Source organism: Bufo bufo, chromosome 5 (genome assembly GCF_905171765.1).
Source record: "Bufo bufo chromosome 5, aBufBuf1.1, whole genome shotgun sequence".
Lineage (NCBI taxonomy): Eukaryota > Metazoa > Chordata > Amphibia > Anura > Bufonidae > Bufo > Bufo bufo.
The window spans coordinates 556,518,801-556,541,571 of record NC_053393.1 but is presented as its reverse complement, the minus strand read 5'-3'; positions in this window follow the sequence as shown (position 1 = coordinate 556,541,571).

Here is a 22,771-nt window from a genome sequence, read left to right as displayed (position 1 = left end):
TCCCGTCTCAGACGCGTCCACCTCGAGGACAAAGGGCAACCCAGGGTTGGGATGCGACAGAATCGGAGCCGACACAAAGGCGGACTTTAGGGCCTCAAAAGCTCGGATGGCCTCGAGCGGCCAGACCTGGGAATTACTGCCCTTCCTGGTCAGATCCGTGAGAGGCTTGGCCAGCATGGAAAAGTCCCTGATGAACTTCCGATAATAATTGGCGAAGCCCAAAAAGCGCTGCAGGGAACGAAGACCACTGGGCTGGGGCCACTGTAAGACAGCCGAAACCTTCTCAGGATCCATGGAGAACCCCTCAGCGGAAATGATGTAACCTAAGAAGGTTACCTGGGATCGGTGAAATTCGCATTTCTCAAGCTTACCGAACAGCTTGTTCTCTCGTAACCGTTGCAACACTCGTCTGACATCCAGAATGTGGGCCTCCATGGATTCAGAATATACCAAGATGTCATCCAAATAGAGTACCACACACTGCTGCAACAGGTCACGGAAAACATCGTTGATGAATTCCTGAAAGACTGCGGGCGCATTGCACAACCCAAAGGGCATAACCAAGGATTCGTAATGACCGGTCCTGGTGTTAAACGCGGTCTTCCACTCATCGCCCGCCTTGATCCTTACCAGGTTATATGCCGCCCTCAGGTCGAGTTTGGTAAAGACCGTGGCCCCTTTAAGGCGATCAAACAGCTCGGAAATCAAGGGTATCGGGTAAGCGTTCTTGATCGTGATGCGATTGAGACCCCTGTAATCGATGCAAGGCCTCAACTCACCGCCCTTCTTTTTCACAAAGAAAAATCCAGCCCCTGCCGGGGACGAAGATTTGCGAATGTGTCCGCGTGAAAGCGCCTCCCTCACGTACTCCTCCATGGCCTCATTCTCCGCTACCGACAGTGGATAGACTTTGCCACGAGGAGGAACGGCACCAGATTGTAACTCTATGGCACAATCGTATGGGCGGTGCGGAGGTAGGGCAACCGCGCGCACCTTATCGAATACATCCCGGTACTCCTCGTATTCAGGAGGCAACAGAGAGTCCGAGGAAGTACACAGCAACTTGACAGACCCATGGATGCAACTAGCCCCACACTGCGGTGACCACGAGAGGATCTCGACCGATCTCCAATCGAAAGTCGGATTATGCTTCTGGAGCCAGGGGTACCCCAAGACCACCGAGTAGTGTGGAGACGAAATAACCTGGAGGCAGACCGACTCTCTGTGAACGGCACCAATGGCTATCCCCACTGGAAGGGTCTCATGAGTCACGTGTGGCGGCAGAAGGGGTCTGCCGTCTATCGCCTCAAGAGCCAGTGGGGAACCTCGAGCCTGCAGAGGAATGGAATTGGCGGCAGCGAACACACTATCAATGAACAAACCACCAGCACCAGAGTCCACCAACGCCTGGGTCGTCACCGAGCCCCCGACCCAGGAGAGGACAACAGTGATCAGTGGTTTGTCAACACGGGAAACCGGGGACGAGGAGACTCCACCCAAGATCTGCCCCCGACAGGATCTCAGGGTACGAGCGTTTCCCGGACGGTTCGGACATGCCAACCGAAAATGCCCACCGAGACCACAGTACATGCATCGGCCCTCGCGTCTCCGGAGTGCCCTCTCCCCCTCGGACAGGCGAGCAAACCCCAGCTGCATGGGTTCACCCCCAGACAAGTCATCCCCAGGAGGCGTGGGAGGAGAGGGAGGCACGGGTGGGACAGCAAACGTAGGCACCAATCTGTTAGAAGACCTCCGCAGGTTCTCCTTAAAGGAAGGTCTCTCCCTGAGTCTGGTGTCAATCAAAATCAGGAAAGAAATAAGAGACTCGAGCTCAACTGGTAGGTCCTTAGCTGCAACCTCATCCTTCAAGGCATCCGAGAGACCATGAGAGAAAGCAGCGACCAGAGCCTCATTATTCCAGCCCACCTCTGCTGCCAGGGTACGAAACTCAATGGCGTATTCAGCTACGGATCGTGAACCCTGTCTGATGGACATAAGGAGCTTCGCAGCAGAGGCAGCACGAGCCGGCACATCGAATACCTTCCGAAGAGAAGCAACAAAACCGGAAAACTCGGCAACCACCGGATTGTTGTTCTCCCATAAAGGGCTGGCCCAGGCCAAGGCCTTGTCCGAGAGCAGCGAGATCAAGAAGCCCACCTTTGATCTCTCAGTAGGAAAGGCATGTGGCAGCAACTCGAAATAAATGCCCACCTGGTTAAGGAAACCTCGGCACTGAGTTGGCTCTCCCCCAAAGCGCTGTGGAAGAGGGGCAGAACCGGTCATACCCCGAAACACCGCAGGCGCAACAACAGGTGTCGGGGTAGACTCTGGCGCAACAACCGGAGCGACAGTAGGAGCGAGCCCAGGAGCGACAACCGACCCATCGGCAACGGGAGCGAAATGAGCCGTGCGTTCAAGCAGGGTTTGCAACGCCACAGCGAACCGACCCAACAGGTGATCCTGCTGATCAAGTCTGGCAACCAGCGTGGGTAGCGAGGATGGCCCTGTACCGTCAGAATTCATGGCTTGGTCCTAATGTCACGGAACCATGAACCAGACGTACAACAAGAGATAAGTGAAAATAAGAAGGCTTTATTGAAAATAAAGCTGTAAAGCAAAAGTCCAAACGGATGGTGAAACCGAGCAGAGTCTTTGCGAAGCCAGAGGTCAGGAACCAGAAGGGTAGTCAGACGAAGCCAGGATCAGGAACCAGCAGGGTAGTCAGACGAAGCCAGGATCAGGAACCAGCAGGGTAGTCAGACGAAGCCAGGATCAGGAACCAGAAGCAGCAGCAGTCTTAGAAGCATGTGAACACAAGAGGACCAAGCAAGGAACTGAAGCCACAGACCTCCTATATATATGAGCTAGGCATCCAGCTCCTCCCAGGGGAAGGAGGAGCCGCAGGGTGGAAGGCTACAAGAAACCCAGGACCCAAGATGGCCGCCAGCACATGTCAAACGAAGGAGAGCAGCAAGCAGGTAAGACCATGACAAAGACATACCTTTCGACTGTATTTGCAAATAATAACAGTGTGTCCAACTTGTAAAGCATGACACATTGTACCACATGTTCTCGTTCCAGGGGGTAGAGCTATAATCAACTGGTGGCCCTGATCTGTTTGCCATCAGCCAGGGGGGCTCAGCCCATCCTGCAACGGGTAAGGGTACCTCCCTGTTTTAGTTTGGACTTAACCTGCTTCATGCCTGTGAAAAAGATAGTAGAGTTGGCCAGTTTAGTCAATTCAGAAAAACTGAGGGGCACAGCGAAATAGGGCATACTGGCTGAACTTACAGGACTGTGAGTACAGATCCAACAGTCTATCATTTTTCATTCATTCCTTCAAACAGCACCTGATGGTGTTGTATCAAAGCATTGTCCCAATCATCATTCAGTGTACGAAACACTGCTGACACACTCAGGGTCAGAGCCACTGTCAGCAGAAGGATCTTCATCCTGTGGTTCCAAGAGAAGCGTGTATCCAGTTGGGTTTTCCTTAGAACTTTACAGTAGTGTGGGTGGTCAACAGTACTTGAAATGGGCCATCAAATCTTGGAACTAGTCCTTTTCTCACATGCCTTTTTATCACCACCCAGTCCCCGGGCTGCAAGTTGTGAGTTCCTTCTACTGAGTCAGGATCTGGAAATGAAGCAAACACCTGTTTATGGTGTATTCTAGCCTTTTTGTGAGGGCCCGTATGTAACTGGTCAGACTGTCATTATTAATCTGCAGCTGCTGGGGAAAGTACAACCATAACCTGGGGGCACTTCCAAACAGGATCTCAAATGGGGACAACCCTGTCCTCTTGTTTGGGGAAGTCCTTACTGAATATAGAGCCAGAGGCAAGCACTCTGTCTAGGGCCTCTGGATCTCCCGCATGGCCTTTTATCCATTCAAATGCTCAACTTCAACTGTGAAATGAGAACCTCTATCTGACTCAATAACTTCAGGAACACCATACCTGCATATCAGTTCACTGACCATTTTCTTTGCCGTATTCTTGGCATTTGCTTTGGCTATTGGGAAGGCTTCCGGCCAACCTGAAAAGAGATCAACACACATGAGAACAAATTCATACACTCCTACCTTTTGTAGTTGTATATAGTCTATCTGCAGTCTCTGAAACGGTTAAAGTGGCCTGGGTGTGTGCTTGCTTGGAGTCTTCACCACTTGACCAGGGTTATTCAGTGCACAGAGAAAACCCTGGAGCAATCCACCCTGTATTAACCACACTTACCATGGCACCTTTCGATAGGTGAGTGGGCCCCTGTGCCTCCTGAGCCATCATAGGATAGAGGGCTCTGGGTAGGCATATTTTTTCTGAACCTTCCCAGAGTCCCTGCCCATTCGGCACTGCTCCTCTCTGAGTTCAGGAGCTCTTTTCTCCTTCATCTGCCTGTGCAGACAGTTTAATCAACACGTCTTCAGACATGTGGTGAGGCTCCAGGACACCGACAGGGATTTCCAAGACTTCACTGCTGCCTCTTTTGCAGCCCCATCTGCCCTGTTGTTGCCCCTATCCTCACGGGGTTTGTTGTCTGGTATGTGCCTTAACCTTGACAATGGCTACTTCCTCTGGAAGCAGGAGTGAGTTCATTAGTTTTAATACTGAGTCTTTGTTTTTAATGGGCTGACCTGCAGAGGTTAGAAAGTCTCCAGCCCACCATATGGGTCCATAGTCATGTGCAATACCAAAACCATATCTTGAATCTGTATAGATGTTCACCTTCTCCCCCTCAGCCAATTTACACGCCTCAGTGAGTGCCTTCAGCTCTGCCTCCTGCACAGACATGTGCGGAGGGAGTGGTTCAGCAATGGCTACCTTATGCTGTGTGACCCCTGCATATCCAGTGTGGAAACGGCCATCCTCTCCCATATTCCTGCTTCCATCTACAAAACACTAAAAATCAGGGTTATCAAGAGGTTTTTCATGAGAAAATCCAGAAGTTTCTTGTTGCATCAACTGTATGCAATCATGAGGAGCATTTTCAGCTAAATCAGACAAAAGGCTATCTGTGCTACCCTCCCCCATTTCTGAATCTGTAATTGGTAACAAAGTAGCAGGATTCAGAGTAGTACATCTTTTGAAAGAAATGAGGAGTGCACATTGGAGTCTGAGTTGTCTAGCCATAGAAATATGGTTTGGTTGCACTTGTGTGAGTATGTCCTGTGTGTTTGCACAACTGTATGTTCCCATCCCCCCTGCACTTCCTGAAACTTAAACTGATTGCTGAAGAGGAAATTGAGGGGAAGGGGGTGCGTGTGGGTGCTATATATACACAGAAACTGCCATGTCTTCACAGCTGCTCATTAATTTAATTGCCTGCACTGCTGTGACTGCCCTGACACAGGAGGGGGCCACAGGGTATAACCTGGCTGACTGTGACCCTGAATTTCAGAATAGAACAAGTTAAATTCCTCATCATATTTTTGAATACTCAGGGCTGGGGCTGAGGTTATGCACAGCTTCATTGTATGAAAATTATTCACTGCCTCTTCTGTCAGATGAAATGGGTCAGATAACAGACAATCATACAGAGGCTGCATTAACATCGAGGCATGTCTAATCCAGGGGCGACAGTTTGACACCAGCCCCCTTAGGCTTTGTGCTCCTTTGGGCACTTGAATCCTTTAAACAGCCTCCCTTCTATCTGGGGTTTTCAAAATTGTCACCTTGTTAACTTCTCTAGGAACATGAACCATCCTGTAACTGACAGGCGGCCCCTTAACTGGGTTTCTTCTTTAGTAACAATTGGGTAACAACCGTACTGTCTTATCTTTTAGTTTAACTGGCTCAGATTCACGGATAAAAACAGTTTCTCCCATAAATCCCACAGCCGGTACATAACAAGGGGTTAACTGATAAGGCTGCAAGAAACTCTTTCCTACTCTCTCTCTCTCTCACTATTTGTCTGGAAGTTTTCCTCTTCTGCTCCCCGGACTTATTTGGTATGGTCCCCATGGTCTGTCTCAGTCCAATCCCAGGATTTGGGTCTGGCTCACAAGGCACTTTAACACCCCAAATCCTGAATTACATAATTTGCCGGCCGGGCCTAGGTCCTCCTCCCTCGGATCATAATCCTTCTGGTACACCTAGTTAAAACGTTACCTTAGGTCCTCCTGCCTCAGACAGTCCTTCTAGTTCACCTAATCTAGGTCATCCTGCCTTGGACAGTCCTTCTGGTTCACCTAGTCAAGACTTAAGCACAGACCACCTTGGGGACCCACCAGATCTATAATAACCTTAACACGGGGTGTCCCTTACAAGTACCCAGCTCTCCGTCTCCATATGTTCTCTATCTCAGCAAACAGAGTTCCTACTGGTTCTGCAGCATGTACATTTACCCCTCACTCCTGAGAGGGATGGCAGTAAATACCGCACTTGATGAGTCGCAACTTCAGTTTTGCTTTTTTGTTTGTTTTTCTTCTTCTTCTGAGGGGAGACACAATCAACAAGTATACACAATAAAGATAAACTTTTCAACTTCTTGTTTACCTACTTGAAGATTAACAAGACAAAAACAAGTGGCACCTCTCCTTTAACAACATGCAGGGCTCACCTCACTGGCAGACAGGATTTTTCACCGGCTTCCATGGTTGGCCTGCTGGTCGGACCACCGCCTCTGCCCCCTCGTCTGGCAATTCCTCCACACTCTCATAGGCAGAAATCTCTTGTTGTCTCCATCAGTCCCGTCCCTGCGCTCAAAGCGCAACCTCCTGCCAGGGGAATTCTCTTGCCCTGGTTAATTGCTACCTGGGAGGCGCCTGACACACAACACAAACCACAGAAAACACAGAGAAGAATATCCACAATAGAGTAAAATGTTCCTTCTCAGTCTGGTTCTAAAGACCCAAAATGTCAACACCAATTACTACTCACAGTATGATCATCGTCCAGCAGACAGACAGCCGTGATGTAACGAAACAAAGCAACTAGAGGCAGGCAAGATTGCTTACCTTTTCATTGGGCCGCGGTCCCCTCCTCAAGTGCCTTTCGTAACGCCCCGGAGGTCATTTATGTTGGCTACCGATGCTTCATTCTCTCTCAAACACCCAGTTTCAACCTCACAAACTACTTTTATACATATGTCAACAACTCCTTTGCATCCATGATCCATAATTCAACCACCATAAGTTTGTTTGAACTTTTCCAACACTTCCACTAGAGTCTCTGGTGTCTTGTAACCCTCTGGGACACTAAGATTATTAGCCATATCTGTCAGTTGTCCTCAAGTTTTATTATTAAACACCAAAGAATACAATTTCCTGACGTCAGTTTCTCCTAGTCCTTACCTAGAGCTTCCTCACTTGTACCAGTGTACTCTAGAAGACTAAAATTATCTTTTCAGGGAACCCAACTCAGTTTTCCACAGAACTTTCCCACTATATACCTAGTGTATTCTGCACTGAGCCTGAGTGTCATGGTCTTACCTGCTTGCTGCTCTCCTTCGTTTGACATGTGCTGGCGGCCATCTTGGGTCCTGGGTTTCTTGTAGCCTTCCACCCTGCGGCTCCTCCTTCCCCTGGGAGGAGCTGGATGCCTAGCTCATATATATAGGAGGTCTGTGGCTTCAGTTCCTTGCTTGGTCCTCTTGTGTTCACATGCTTCTAAGACTGCTGCTGCTTCTGGTTCCTGATCCTGGCTTCGTCTGACTACCCTGCTGGTTCCTGATCCTGGCTTCGTCTGACTACCCTGCTGGTTCCTGATCCTGGCTTCGTCTGACTACCCTGCTGGTTCCTGATCCTGGCTTCGTCTGACTACCCTTCTGGTTCCTGACCTCTGGCTTCGCAAAGACTCTGCTCGGTTTCACCATCCGTTTGGACTTTTGCTTTACAGCTTTATTTTCAATAAAGCCTTCTATTTTCACTTATCTCTTGTTGTACGTCTGGTTCATGGTTCCGTGACATTAGGACCAAGCCATGAATTCTGACGGTACAGGGCCATCCTCGCTACCCACGCTGGTTGCCAGACTTGATCAGCAGGATCACCTGTTGGGTCAGTTCGCTGTGGCGTTGCAAACCCTGCTTGAACGCACGGCTCATTTCGCTCCCGTTGCCGATGGGTCGGTTGTCGCTCCTGGGCTCGCTCCTACTGCCGCTCCGGTTGTTGCGCCAGAGTCTACCCCGACACCTGTTGTTGCGCCTGCGGTGTTTCGGGGTATGACCGGTTCTGCCCCTCTTCCACAGCGCTTTGGGGGAGAGCCAACTCAGTGCCGAGGTTTCCTTAACCAGGTGGGCATTTATTTCGAGTTGCTGCCACATGCCTTTCCTACTGAGAGATCAAAGGTGGGCTTCTTGATCTCGCTGCTCTCGGACAAGGCCTTGGCCTGGGCCAGCCCTTTATGGGAGAACAACAATCCGGTGGTTGCCGAGTTTTCCGGTTTTGTTGCTTCTCTTCGGAAGGTATTCGATGTGCCGGCTCGTGCTGCCTCTGCTGCGAAGCTCCTTATGTCCATCAGACAGGGTTCACGATCCGTAGCTGAATACGCCATTGAGTTTCGTACCCTGGCAGCAGAGGTGGGCTGGAATAATGAGGCTCTGGTCGCTGCTTTCTCTCATGGTCTCTCGGATGCCTTGAAGGATGAGGTTGCAGCTAAGGACCTACCAGTTGAGCTCGAGTCTCTTATTTCTTTCCTGATTTTGATTGACACCAGACTCAGGGAGAGACCTTCCTTTAAGGAGAACCTGCGGAGGTCTTCTAACAGATTGGTGCCTACGTTTGCTGTCCCACCCGTGCCTCCCTCTCCTCCCACGCCTCCTGGGGATGACTTGTCTGGGGGTGAACCCATGCAGCTGGGGTTTGCTCGCCTGTCCGAGGGGGAGAGGGCACTCCGGAGACGCGAGGGCCGATGCATGTACTGTGGTCTCGGTGGGCATTTTCGGTTGGCATGTCCGAACCGTCCGGGAAACGCTCGTACCCTGAGATCCTGTCGGGGGCAGATCTTGGGTGGAGTCTCCTCGTCCCCGGTTTCCCGTGTTGACAAACCACTGATCACTGTTGTCCTCTCCTGGGTCGGGGGCTCGGTGACGACCCAGGCGTTGGTGGACTCTGGTGCTGGTGGTTTGTTCATTGATAGTGTGTTCGCTGCCGCCAATTCCATTCCTCTGCAGGCTCGAGGTTCCCCACTGGCTCTTGAGGCGATAGACGGCAGACCCCTTCTGCCGCCACACGTGACTCATGAGACCCTTCCAGTGGGGATAGCCATTGGTGCCGTTCACAGAGAGTCGGTCTGCCTCCAGGTTATTTCGTCTCCACACTACTCGGTGGTCTTGGGGTACCCCTGGCTCCAGAAGCATAATCCGACTTTCGATTGGAGATCGGTCGAGATCCTCTCGTGGTCACCGCAGTGTGGGGCTAGTTGCATCCATGGGTCTGTCAAGTTGCTGTGTACTTCCTCGGACTCTCTGTTGCCTCCTGAATACGAGGAGTACCGGGATGTATTCGATAAGGTGCGCGCGGTTGCCCTACCTCCGCACCGCCCATACGATTGTGCCATAGAGTTACAATCTGGTGCCGTTCCTCCTCGTGGCAAAGTCTATCCACTGTCGGTAGCGGAGAATGAGGCCATGGAGGAGTACGTGAGGGAGGCGCTTTCACGCGGACACATTCGCAAATCTTCGTCCCCGGCAGGGGCTGGATTTTTCTTTGTGAAAAAGAAGGGCGGTGAGTTGAGGCCTTGCATCGATTACAGGGGTCTCAATCGCATCACGATCAAGAACGCTTACCCGATACCCTTGATTTCCGAGCTGTTCGATCGCCTTAAAGGGGCCACGGTCTTTACCAAACTCGACCTGAGGGCGGCATATAACCTGGTAAGGATCAAGGCGGGCGATGAGTGGAAGACCGCGTTTAACACCAGGACCGGTCATTACGAATCCTTGGTTATGCCCTTTGGGTTGTGCAATGCGCCCGCAGTCTTTCAGGAATTCATCAACGATGTTTTCCGTGACCTGTTGCAGCAGTGTGTGGTAGTCTATTTGGATGACATCTTGGTATATTCTGAATCCATGGAGGCCCACATTCTGGATGTCAGACGAGTGTTGCAACGGTTACGAGAGAACAAGCTGTTCGGTAAGCTTGAGAAATGCGAATTTCACCGATCCCAGGTAACCTTCTTAGGTTACATCATTTCCGCTGAGGGGTTCTCCATGGATCCTGAGAAGGTTTCGGCTGTCTTACAGTGGCCCCAGCCCAGTGGTCTTCGTTCCCTGCAGCGCTTTTTGGGCTTCGCCAATTATTATCGGAAGTTCATCAGGGACTTTTCCATGCTGGCCAAGCCTCTCACGGATCTGACCAGGAAGGGCAGTAATTCCCAGGTCTGGCCGCTCGAGGCCATCCGAGCTTTTGAGGCCCTAAAGTCTGCCTTTGTGTCGGCTCCGATTCTGTCGCATCCCAACCCTGGGTTGCCCTTTGTCCTCGAGGTGGACGCGTCTGAGACGGGAGTAGGCGCCCTTCTGTCTCAGCGTAGAACACCAGAGGGTCCTCTGCTTCCTTGTGGGTTTTACTCCCGGAAACTGTCTTCCGCGGAGTGCAACTATCAGATTGGTGACAGGGAGTTATTGGCCATCGTGCAGGCCCTTAAAGAATGGAGGCACTTGCTCGAGGGTTCGGTGGTTCCGGTTCTCATCCTGACGGACCACAAGAATCTGACCTACCTTTCTGAGGCCAAGAGATTGACACCACGTCAGGCCAGATGGGCTCTGTTCTTGTCACGTTTTAATTACGTGGTCTCCTACCTACCCGGTTCCAAGAACATCAGGGCGGATGCCTTATCACGGCAGTACTCCGAGCTGTCCAGGGAGGAGTCGATTCCGACTTCGGTCATACCTCCGAATCAGATCCTGGCCGCCATTCGCACCAGCCTGACCTCTCCCCTGGGTGAGCAGATTTTGGCGGCTCAATCTGGTGCTCCCTCTGGGAGACCCAACGGCAGATGTTTTGTGCCTGAGGAGTTGCGCACTCGGTTGTTGCGAACCTACCATAACTCCAAGACCGCGGGGCATCCTGGAAGGAATCAGCTGTCCTGGGCTGTTTCACGTCTGTTCTGGTGGCCTTCCCTACGTTCCGACATCGCCGCATATGTAGCGGCATGCTCCGTTTGTGCCCAGAGTAAGTCCCCTCGGCACCTTCCGTTGGGCCTTCTGCAACCCATAGCCACCGGGGAGCGCCCATGGTCACACCTGGGGATGGATTTCATTGTGGACCTCCCTGCATCCCGAGGCCATACGGTCATTCTCATGATTGTGGATCGGTTTTCCAAAATGTGCCACTGTGTTCCTCTCAAGAAGTTACCCTCTGCACAAGAGTTGGCCACGATTTTTGCCAGGGAGGTCTTCCGGTTGCACGGTTTGCCTAAGGAGATTGTGTCGGATCGGGGGAGTCAGTTTGTGTCCAGGTTCTGGCGCGCCTTTTGCTCCCAGTTGGGGATTCATCTCTCCTTCTCCTCGGCCTACCACCCTCAGTCCAATGGGGCCGCAGAACGATCCAATCAGGCCTTGGAGCAATTCCTTCGTTGCTATGTCTCCGATCACCAAGACAATTGGGTTGACCTCCTGCCTTGGGCTGAGTTTGCCAGGAACACGGCGGTGAACTCTTCCTCTGGGACGTCTCCCTTCATGGCCAATTATGGGTTCCAACCTGCCGTGTTACCGGAGGTATTCTCTCCCCAGGATATTCCGGCTGTGGAGGATCACCTTTCCGTCCTACGTGCTTCTTGGGTACAGATCCAGAAGTCCCTTGAGGTCTCTGCGCAGCGCCAGAGATTCCAGGCTGATCGCAGACGAGCGCCTGCTCCTTCCTACCAGGTCGGAGACCGTGTATGGTTGTCCACCCGCAACCTCAACCTTCGAGTGCCCACTCCCAAGCTGGCGCCTCGCTTTGTTGGTCCCTTCCGAGTGCTTCGCAGGGTAAACCCGGTAGCCTATGCCCTTGCGCTTCCTCCTGGCATGCGGATCTCCAACGTGTTTCATGTCTCCCTGTTGAAGCCACTGGTGTGTAATCGTTTCACTTCCTCGGTTCCTCGGCCTCGTCCGGTCCAAGTGGGCAATCGTGAGGAATATGAGGTGAGCAATATCCTGGACTCACGCCTGGTCCGCGGTCGGTTGCAGTTTTTGGTCCATTGGCGTGGTTATGGTCCAGAGGAGCGTTCCTGGGTTCCCTCCGCAGATGTCCATGCTCCTGCCTTGCTCCGAGCCTTCCACGCACGCTTCCCTCAGAAACCGTTTTGTGCTCCGCGGAGGAGGGGCCCTTGAGGGGGAGGTACTGTCATGGTCTTACCTGCTTGCTGCTCTCCTTCGTTTGACATGTGCTGGCGGCCATCTTGGGTCCTGGGTTTCTTGTAGCCTTCCACCCTGCGGCTCCTCCTTCCCCTGGGAGGAGCTGGATGCCTAGCTCATATATATAGGAGGTCTGTGGCTTCAGTTCCTTGCTTGGTCCTCTTGTGTTCACATGCTTCTAAGACTGCTGCTGCTTCTGGTTCCTGATCCTGGCTTCGTCTGACTACCCTGCTGGTTCCTGATCCTGGCTTCGTCTGACTACCCTGCTGGTTCCTGATCCTGGCTTCGTCTGACTACCCTGCTGGTTCCTGATCCTGGCTTCGTCTGACTACCCTTCTGGTTCCTGACCTCTGGCTTCGCAAAGACTCTGCTCGGTTTCACCATCCGTTTGGACTTTTGCTTTACAGCTTTATTTTCAATAAAGCCTTCTATTTTCACTTATCTCTTGTTGTACGTCTGGTTCATGGTTCCGTGACACTGAGCTTATTCAACTTCTCAGGGGGTTACAGGGCTCCTTATTTCCCTTTTTGGTGTTCTTAGTTATTTTCCGCAAAACATAACGGACAACAGACATCTATGTCAGCAATCCCAGTTTACTGTCTCAAACGTCATAGTCAAAAGTCTTACCCAATAATCATAGGAATATCATCTCTTTAGAGTTCTTTACCAAAAACAGGCTGGACTGTAAATCAGATTTTTAGACTCCAACTCCACACCGATTTGGACAGACAGAAGATGAGGCACAGATTTTAGCAAGATAAAATCTCTTACCTTGCAGCGCTGCTTTAACCACCTCAGCTCCCCTAGCTTAAACACCCTTAATGACCAGACCACTTTTTACAATTCTGCACTACACTACTTTCACGGTTTATTGCTCGGTCATACAACTTACCACCCAAATGAATTTTACCTCCTTTTCTTCTCACTAATAGAGCTTTCATTTGGTGGTATTTCATTGCTGCTGACATTTTTACTTTTTTTGTTATTAATCGAAATTTACCAAAATTTTTGCCAAAAAATGACATTTTTCAATTTCAGTTGTAAAATTTTTCAAATAAAACTACATTTAAATATACATTTTTCTCTAAATTTATTGTTCTACATGTCTTTGAAAAAAATGCAATAAGTGTATATTTATTGGTTTGGGTAAAAGTTATAGCGTTTACAAACTATAGTACAAAAATGTGAATTTCCGCATTTTGAAGCAGCTCTGACTTTCTGAGCACCTGTCATGTTTCCTGAGGTTCTACAATGGCCAGACAGTAGAAACACCCTACAAATGACCCCATTTCGGAAAGTAGACACCCTAAGGTATTCGCTGATGGGCATAGTGAGTTCATAGAAGTTTTTAATTTTTGTCACAAGTTAGCGGAAAATGATGATTTTCTTTTTTTTTTTCTTACAAAGTCTCATATTCCACTAACTTGTGGCAAAAAATAAAAACTTCCATAAACTCACTATGCCCATCACGAAATACCTTGGGGTGTCTTCTTTCCAAAATGGGGTCACTTGTGGGGTATTTATATTGCCCTGGCATTTTAGGGGCCCTAATGCGTGAGAAGTAGTTTGAAATCCAAATGTGTAAAAAAGGCCCTCTGAAATCCTAAAGGTGCTCTTTAGAATTTGGGCCCCTTTGCCCACCTAGGCTGCAAAAAAGTGTCACACATGTGGTATTGCCGTACTCAGGAAAAGTAGGGCAATGTGTTTAGGGGTGTCTGTTTACATATACCCATGCTGGGTGAGAGAAATATCTCTCTAAAAGACAACTTTTCCCATTTTTTTATACAAAGTTGTCATTTGACAGAGATATTTATCTCACCCAGCATGGGTATATGTAAAAAGACACCCCAAAACACATTGCCCTACTTCTCCTGAGTACGGCGATACCACATGTGTGACACTTTTTTGCAGCCTAGGTGGGCAAAGGGGCCCAAATTCTAAAGAGCACCTTTAGGATTTCACAGGGCATTTTTAACACATTTGGATTTCAAACTACTTCTCACGCATTAGGGCCCCTAAAATGCCAGGGCAGTATAAATACCCCACAAGTGACCACATTTTGGAAAGAAGACACCCCAAGGTATTCCGTGAGGGGCATGGCGAGTTCCTAGAAATTTTTTTTTGGCACAAGTTAGCGGAAAATGGTGATTTATTTATATATTTTTTTTCTTACAAAGTCTCATATTCCACTAACTTGTGACCAAAAATAAAAACTTCCATGAACTCACTATGCCCACCACAAAATACCTCGGGGCCGAATTTTGTGGAGCCGGTCAAAAGCTGGGTGGCCTCTGGGACGAGAGGTGCTGTTGTCACTAAAGTGCAGGAAACGCAGGATGGCCTCAAATCGTGTCCTGGACATGGCAGCAGAGAACATGGGCATGTGATGAATTGGGTTCGTGGACCAATATGACCGCAATTCATGCTTTTTTGTCAGGCCCATGTTGAGGATAAGGCCCAGAAAAGTTTTAAATTCGGAAACTTGGACAGGTTTCCACCGGAAAGACTGGGCATAAAAGCTTCCCGAGCTGGCAGCTATAAATTGAGTGGCATACCGATTTGTTTCTGCCACGACTAAGTCCAAGAGCTCCGCAGTCAAGAACAGCTCAAAAAACCCCAGTGCCTATCCGATCTGAGCTGTCTCAACCCGAACTCCAGACTGGGCGGTGAAAGGGGGAACTACTGGTGCGGCTGAAGTTGGGGGCTGCCAATCAGGGTTTGCCAGCACCTCAGGGACTCTAGGGGCTCTACGGGCCTGTCTGTGCGGTGGCTGCGACGGGGGAACTAATGCATGTGCCACCGTACCAGCTTCAACTGCCCTTCTGGTGCTCGCCACTTCACCATGTTGTACGGCAGTGCTGATACTAGGTCCAGGATGGGCTGTGCTGCTGGTGTATGCCTCACCACGTAATCCGACAGCGCCAGCCCCACTCTGCTGCCCTTGAAGCGGATCCTGCGCAACCTGTGGTCTAGCAACACAGGGCCGGGTACGCCTGGTGGTATCAGGGACCTCAACCTCATCGTCCGAACTTTGGGTCAGACTGCCACTGCTTTCTACAGGTTCGTATTTTGACCCGCTGGATTCGTCAGATGAGGGTTCCCATTCCTCACCCGAGTGGGTCAGAAGCCTGTAGGCCTCTTCAGAAGAATACCCCTTACTTGCCATTTAGTCAACTCAATTTAGGGGGTATTCCCTGAGACTACCCAAGAAAAAAGCAAGCCTGTCTTGCAAATGGGAGGCTAGCGAAGTACAGGAAGCCACTGCGATTGATAAAAAATATCAAAACTGATTTTTTTTTATCGCCGCAGCGCTTGTAAACTGATTGTGCAGTGATCAAAAAAAAAAATTTTTTGTCACTGCGGTGCGGCGGGCGTGGGTGAACGCACGTGTGGGCGACCGTTCAGGCCTGATCGGGCAAACACTGTGTTTTGGGTGGAGGGCGAACTAAGGTGACACTAATACTATTATAGATCTGACTGTGATCAGTTCTGATCACTTACAGATACTATGAAGTACCAATGCTGATTAGCGATACGCGAATCAGTGACTGCGGTGCAGTGTGCTGGGTGCTAACTACCTAACCAAGGGGCCTAAACTAACCTAAAACCTAACCGTCAATACTAGTGAAAAATAAAAGTGACAGTTTACACTGATCACTTTTTTCCCTTTCACTAGTGATTGACAGGGGTGATCAAGGGTTTAATTGGGGTGATGGGGGGTGATCTGGGGCTAAGTGTAGTGTTTGGTGTGTACTCACAGTGATGTGTGCTCCTCTGCTGGGACCAACAGACGAAAAGGACCAGCAGAGGAGCACAGAAGCCATTTAACACATTATATTTATAAATATAATGTGTTAACTGGCTTGTGATTCGATTTTTTTAAAATCATCAGCCTGCCAGCAATGATCATTGGCTGGCAGGCTGGTGATGAAATACTCCTCTAACTTTTGCCGGCCCGCAATGCGCATGCGCGGGCCGGCTGTGCGCGTAATCTTGCGTCTCGAGAGATGACGCGCCGGTGCGTCGAGGAGGAATGAATCGACCGCCTCCGGAACGCAATCCTGCGTTAGGTGGTCCGGAGGCGGTTAAGTGGATCTGTACATCCTCTGATTGTCTTACCGTGGTTATCGGGGTGTCGAAGGAGAGCCGATTAGTCCAGCCCCACTTTGGGGGCCAAGTTTTGTGAGGGCAATTACCCCTGCATCTATGATTATGGGTTTAGAATTCAAATAGTGTAATGTGCACAGAGAAGGCTGATACATGCAATGGTTGTAATCAGTAATCTATTTTATTGTAACATTAGCAGACAATCTTATACCATAATTATTGGTAGACGCCCAACAGCCGTGCGTCACATAAAACCACAAAAAGACAAAAGAAATGAAACCTTTATCAGAAAGAGGATCTTAAAGGGAACCTGTCACCAGTTTTATGGTGTCCTAACTAAGGGCAACATAAATAAGTGACTGATTCTCTTAGCAAAATGCTGGGTCACTTTCTTTAATTGACCCGGTCAATCTGCCAACCTCTTGTATTGAAAAGCTTCAGCTGATAATGATGAGTCATGAATATTTATGAGCTTCTGACTCTCCCTGCCCACCTGCTGCTGAATGACAGTTATTTTCCATATGAATCAGCAGCAGGTGGGCAGGGGAGTGGCTATAGCTGTTAATTAAATATACGCTGGACTCAATGACATCACGCTGGACTTAAATCAGCTCATTAGCATGCGGCATCTTTGTGTGTATATTATGAGGTAACCATCTGTCACACCAGTAAGTGAATACATCTAAGGTACTTTTTTGTAGTTTAAGATTGTATATAATTAGTCAGATTATATCCAAATATCCACATGACAGGTTCCCTTTAAACTTAGAACAGCAAAAACCAGAAACTAGCATTTATAACAGGAAGGGGGGGGGGGGGGGGGTCAGCTGAATCCCCCCCTTCCTCTAATTGAACTCTGGTTCAGATAGATATAGGATATACAAGATGGACTTCTATCTCTCACAGTGCTCTTTCAAAGGTCCCACTGCATCGGCGGGCTGAGTCGGTGCCATCTTGGGAAGCACGTGTCCCTGTATGTTATTGAGTCGGCCCGAGGAGGTGATTTTCTGCCCGCTCCAGAGTAAATAACGCTCCATACACGTAGGGGAGCCGGCAATTATTAAAGTACTCTCCCATTACCTCAGGAGGATATGTCGGAGCGGGCTTCTGATTTCTCGGCGGCGAGGAGCTGAAGTCACTGCGTCCGCTGCAACTTTTTGCTAAACGTCAATGGAACAGAAAACTCTAGGATTGAGAATACAGAGGGTTTATGTTGGAATAATAAGGACATATTCCCCAGTAAAGTATTACTGCATTTATCAAAGGAATGTTTGCACCCTTTAACCACCTCCGGACCGCCGTACGCAGCGACGCGTCCTGGAGGTGGTTTTATCATTCCGCCTGGACGCGCCGGCGCGTCCTCTCGCAAGACGCGAGATTTCCTGTGAACGCGCGCACACAGGCGCGCGCGCTCACAGGAACGGAAGGTAAGAGAGTGGATCTCCAGCCTGCCAGCGGCGATCGTTCGCTGGCAGGCTGGAGATGTGATTTTTTTTAACCCCTAACAGGTATATTAGACGCTGTTTTGATAACAGCGTCTAATATACCTGCTACCTGGTCCTCTGGTGGTCCCTTTTGTTTGGATCGACCACCAGAGGACACAGATAGCTCATCAATATGTAGCACCAAGCACCACACCACACTACACCCCCCCCTGTCACTTATTAACCCCTTATTAGCCCCTGATCACCCCATATAGACTCCCTGATCACCCCCCTGTCATTGATTACCCCCCTGTCATTGATCACACCCCTGTAAAGCTCCATTCAGACGTCCGCATGATTTTTACGGATCCACTGATAGATGGATCGGATCCGCAAAACGCATACGGACGTCTGAATGGAGCCTTACAGGGGCGTGATCAATGACTGTGGTGATCACCCCATATACACTCCCTGATCACCCCCCTGTCATTGATTACCCCCCTGTCATTGATCACACCCCTGTAAAGCTCCATTCAGACGTCCGCATGATTTTTACGGATCCACTGATAGATGGATCGGATCCGCAAAACGCATACGGACGTCTGAATGGAGCCTTACAGGGGCGTGATCAATGACTGTGGTGATCACCCCATATAGACTCCCTGATCACCCCCCTGTCATTGATTACCCCCCTGTCATTGATCACACCCCTGTAAAGCTCCATTCAGACATCCGCATGATTTTTACGGATCCACTGATAGATGGATCGGATCCGCAAAACGCATACGGACGTCTGAATGGAGCCTTACAGGGGCGTGATCAATGACTGTGGTGATCACCCCATATAGACTCCCTGATCACCCCCCTGTCATTGATTACCCCCCTGTCATTGATCACACCCCTGTAAAGCTCCATTCAGACGTCCGCATGATTTTTACGGATCCACTGATAGATGGATCGGATCCGCAAAACGCATACGGACGTCTGAATGGAGCCTTACAGGGGCGTGATCAATGACTGTGGTGATCACCCCATATAGACTCCCTGATCACCCCCCTGTCATTGATCACACCCCTGTAAAGCTCCATTCAGACGTCCGCATGATTTTTACGGATCCACTGATAGATGGATCGGATCCGCAAAACGCATACGGACGTCTGAATGGAGCCTTATAGGGGGGTGATCAATGACAGGGGGGTGATCACCCCATATAGACTCTCTGATCACCCCCCTGTCATTGATCACCCCCCTGTCATTGATCACCCCCTGTAAGGCTTCATTCAGACATTTTTTTGGCCCAAGTTAGCGGAAATTTTTTTTTTTTTCTTACAAAGTCTCATATTCCACTAACTTGTGTCAAAAAATAAAATCTCACATGAACTCACCATACCCCTCACGGAATCCAAATGCGTAAAATTTTTTAGACATTTATATTCCAGACTTCTTCTCACGCTTTAGGGCCCCTAGAATGCCAGGGCAGTATAAATACCCCACATGTGACCCCATTTCGGAAAGAAGACACCCCCAGGTATTCCGTGAGGGGCATATTGAGTCCATGAAAGATTGAAATTTTTGTCCCAAGTTAGCGGAAAGGGAGACTTTGTGAGAAAAAAAAAAATATATATCAATTTCTGCTAACTTGTGCCAAAAAAAAAAAAATTCTATGAACTCGCCATGCCCCTCATTGAATACCTTGGGGTGTCTTCTTTCCAAAATGGGGTCACATGTGGGGTATTTATACTGCCCTGGCATTCTAGGGGCCCTAAAGCGTGAGAAGAAGTCTGGGATCCAAATGTCTAAAAATGCCCTCATAAAATGAATGTGGGCCCCTTTGCGCATCTAGGCTGCAAAAAAGTGTCACACATGTGGTATCTCCGTATTCAGGAGAAGTTGGGGAATGTGTTTTGGGGTGTCATTTTACATATAACCATGCTGGGTGAGATAAATATCTTGGTCAAATGCCAACTTTGTATAAAAAAATGGGAAAAGTTGTCTTTTGCCGAGATATTTCTCTCACCCAGCATGAGTATATGTAAAAAGACACCCCAAAACACATTCCCCAACTTCTCCTGAATACGGTGATACCAGATGTGTGACACTTTTTTGCAGCCTAGGTGGGCAAAGGGGCCCACATTCCAAAGAGCACCTTTAGGATTTCACAGGTCATTTACCTACTTACCACACATTAGGGCCCCTGGAAAATACCAGGGCAGTATAACTACCCCACAAGTGACCCCATTTTGGAAAGAAGACACCCCAAGGTATTTCGTGAGGGGCATGGCGAGTTCCTAGAATTTTATATTTTTTGTCACAAGTTAGCGGAAAATGATGATTTATTATTTTTTTTTCCCTTACAAAGTCTCATATTCCACTAACTTGTGACAAAAAATAAAAACTTCCATGAACTCACTATGCCCATCAGCGAATACCTTGGGGTGTCTTCTTTCCAAAATGGGGTCATTTGTGGGGTAGTTATACTGCCCTGGCATTCTAGGGGCCCAAATGTGTGGTAAGAAGTTTGAAATCAAATTCTGTAAAAAATGACCAGTGAAATCCGAAAGGTGCTCTTTGGAATATGGGCCCCTTTGACCACCTAGGCTGCAAAAAAGTGTCACACATGTGGTATCTCCGTATTCAGGAGAAGTAGGGCAATGTGTTTTGGGGTGTCATTTTACATATACCCATGCTGGGTGAGAGAAATATCTTGGCAAAAGACAACTTTTCCCATTTTTTTATACAAAGTTGGCATTTGACCAAGATATTTATCTCACCCAGCATGGGTATATGTAAAATGACACCCCAAAACACATTCCCCAACTTCTCCTGAATACGGAGATACCACATGTGTGACACTTTTTTGCAGCCTAGGTGGGCAAAGGGGCCCACATTCCAACGAGCACCTTTCGGATTTCACAGGTCATTTATTACAGAATTTGATTTCAAACTCCTTACCACACATTTGGGCCCCTAGAATGCCAGGGCAGTATAACTACCCCACAAGTGACCCCATTTTGGAAAGAAGACACCCCAAGGTATTCGCTGATGGGCATAGTGAGTTCATAGAACTTTTTATTTTTTGTCACAAGTTAGTGGAATATGAGACTTTGTAAGAAAAAAAAAAAAATCATCATTTTCCGCTAACTTGTGACAAAAAATAAAAAGTTCTATGAACTCACTATGCCCATCAGTGAATACCTTAGCGTGTCTACTTTCCGAAATGGGGTCATTTGTGGGGTGTTTGTACTGTCTGGGCATTGTAGAACCTCAGGAAACATGACAGGTGCTCAGAAAGTCAGAGCTGCTTCAAAAAGCGGAAATTCACATTTTTGTACCATAGTTTGTAAACGCTATAACTTTTACCCAAACCATTTTTTTTTTTTACCCAAACATTTTTTTTTTATCAAAGACATGTAGAACAATAAATTTAGAGCAAAATTTATATATGGATGTAGTTTTATTTGAAAAATTTTACAACTGAAATTGAAAAATTTCATTTTTTTTGCAAGAATTTTGGTAAATTTCGATTAATAACAAAAAAAGTAAAAATGTCAGCAGCAATGAAATACCACCAAATGAAAGCTCTATTAGTGAGAAGAAAAGGAGGTAAAATTCATTTGGGTGGTAAGTTGCATGACCGAGCAATAAACGGTGAAAGTAGTGTAGGTCAGAAGTGTAAAAAGTGGCCTGGTCTTTCAGGGTGTTTAAGCTAGGGGGGCTGAGGTGGTTAAGGGGTACTCTGAGACCAATATACACGTTTTGCGTGTGATCGCTTCCTCAGGAGGAGTCACGCGCAAAATGCGCGTCGAGGAGCGCCACCACCCTCTCTTTGCCTTTCTTCTTATTGGTATGTTGCCATTTATGTCGCATTTGTAGTTTAGCGAGCATACATGTTACTTCGCTGCTCTTTATATGCACTAGTCACTTTTTGGCACATCCTTACAGTCATGTGAAAAAATTAGGACACCCTTTGAAAGCATGTGGTTTTTTGTAACATTTTTAATAAATGGTTATTTCATCTCCGTTTCAACAATACAGAGAGATTAAAGTAATCCGACTAAACAAAGAAAACTGAAGAAAAGTCTTTTCAAGATCTTCTGTAAATGTCATTCTACAAAAATGCCTATTCTAACTGAGGAAAAAGATAGGACACCCTTGCCCCTAATAGCGAGTGTTACCTCCTTTGGCTGAAATAACTGCAGTGAGACGGTTCTTGTAGCCATCTACCAGTCTTCGACATCGGTCTGAGGAAATTTTACCCCACTCCTCAATGCAGAACTTTTTCAGCTGTGAGATGTTTGAGGGGTTTCTTGCACGTACAGCCCTTTTCAAGTCACCCCACAGCATCTCAATGGGATTCAAATCTGGACTTTGACTTGGCCATTCCAGGACTCTCCATTTCTTCTTTTTCAGCCAATCTTTGGTTGATTTACTAGTATGTTTTGGGTCATTGTCATGTTGCATGGTCCAGTCCAGCTTCAGCTTTAATTTTCTAACTGATGGTCTCACATGTTCTTCAAGCACCTTCTGATACACAGTAGAATTCATCGTGGATTCTATGATGGTGAGCTGACCAGGTCCTGCTGCAGCAAAGCAGCCCCAAACCATGACACTTCCACCTCCATGCTTCACAGTTGGTATGAGGTTCTTTTCTTGGAATGCTGTGTTTGGTTTACGCCAAACATGTCCTCTGCTGTTGTGTCCAAATAATTCAATTTTGGACTCATCTGTCCAAAGAACATTATTCCAGAAGTCCTGGTCTTTGTCAACTTTATCGCTGGCAAATGTCAGTCTGGCCTCGATGTTTCTCTTGGAAAGCAAAGGTTTCCTCCTTGCACACCTCCCATGCAAGTTAAACTTGTACAGTCTCTTTCTGATTGTAGAGGCATGTACTTCTACATCAACAGTAGCCAGAGCCTGCTGTAGTTCTCGAGATGACACTTTAGGGTTTTTGGATACCTCTTTTAGCA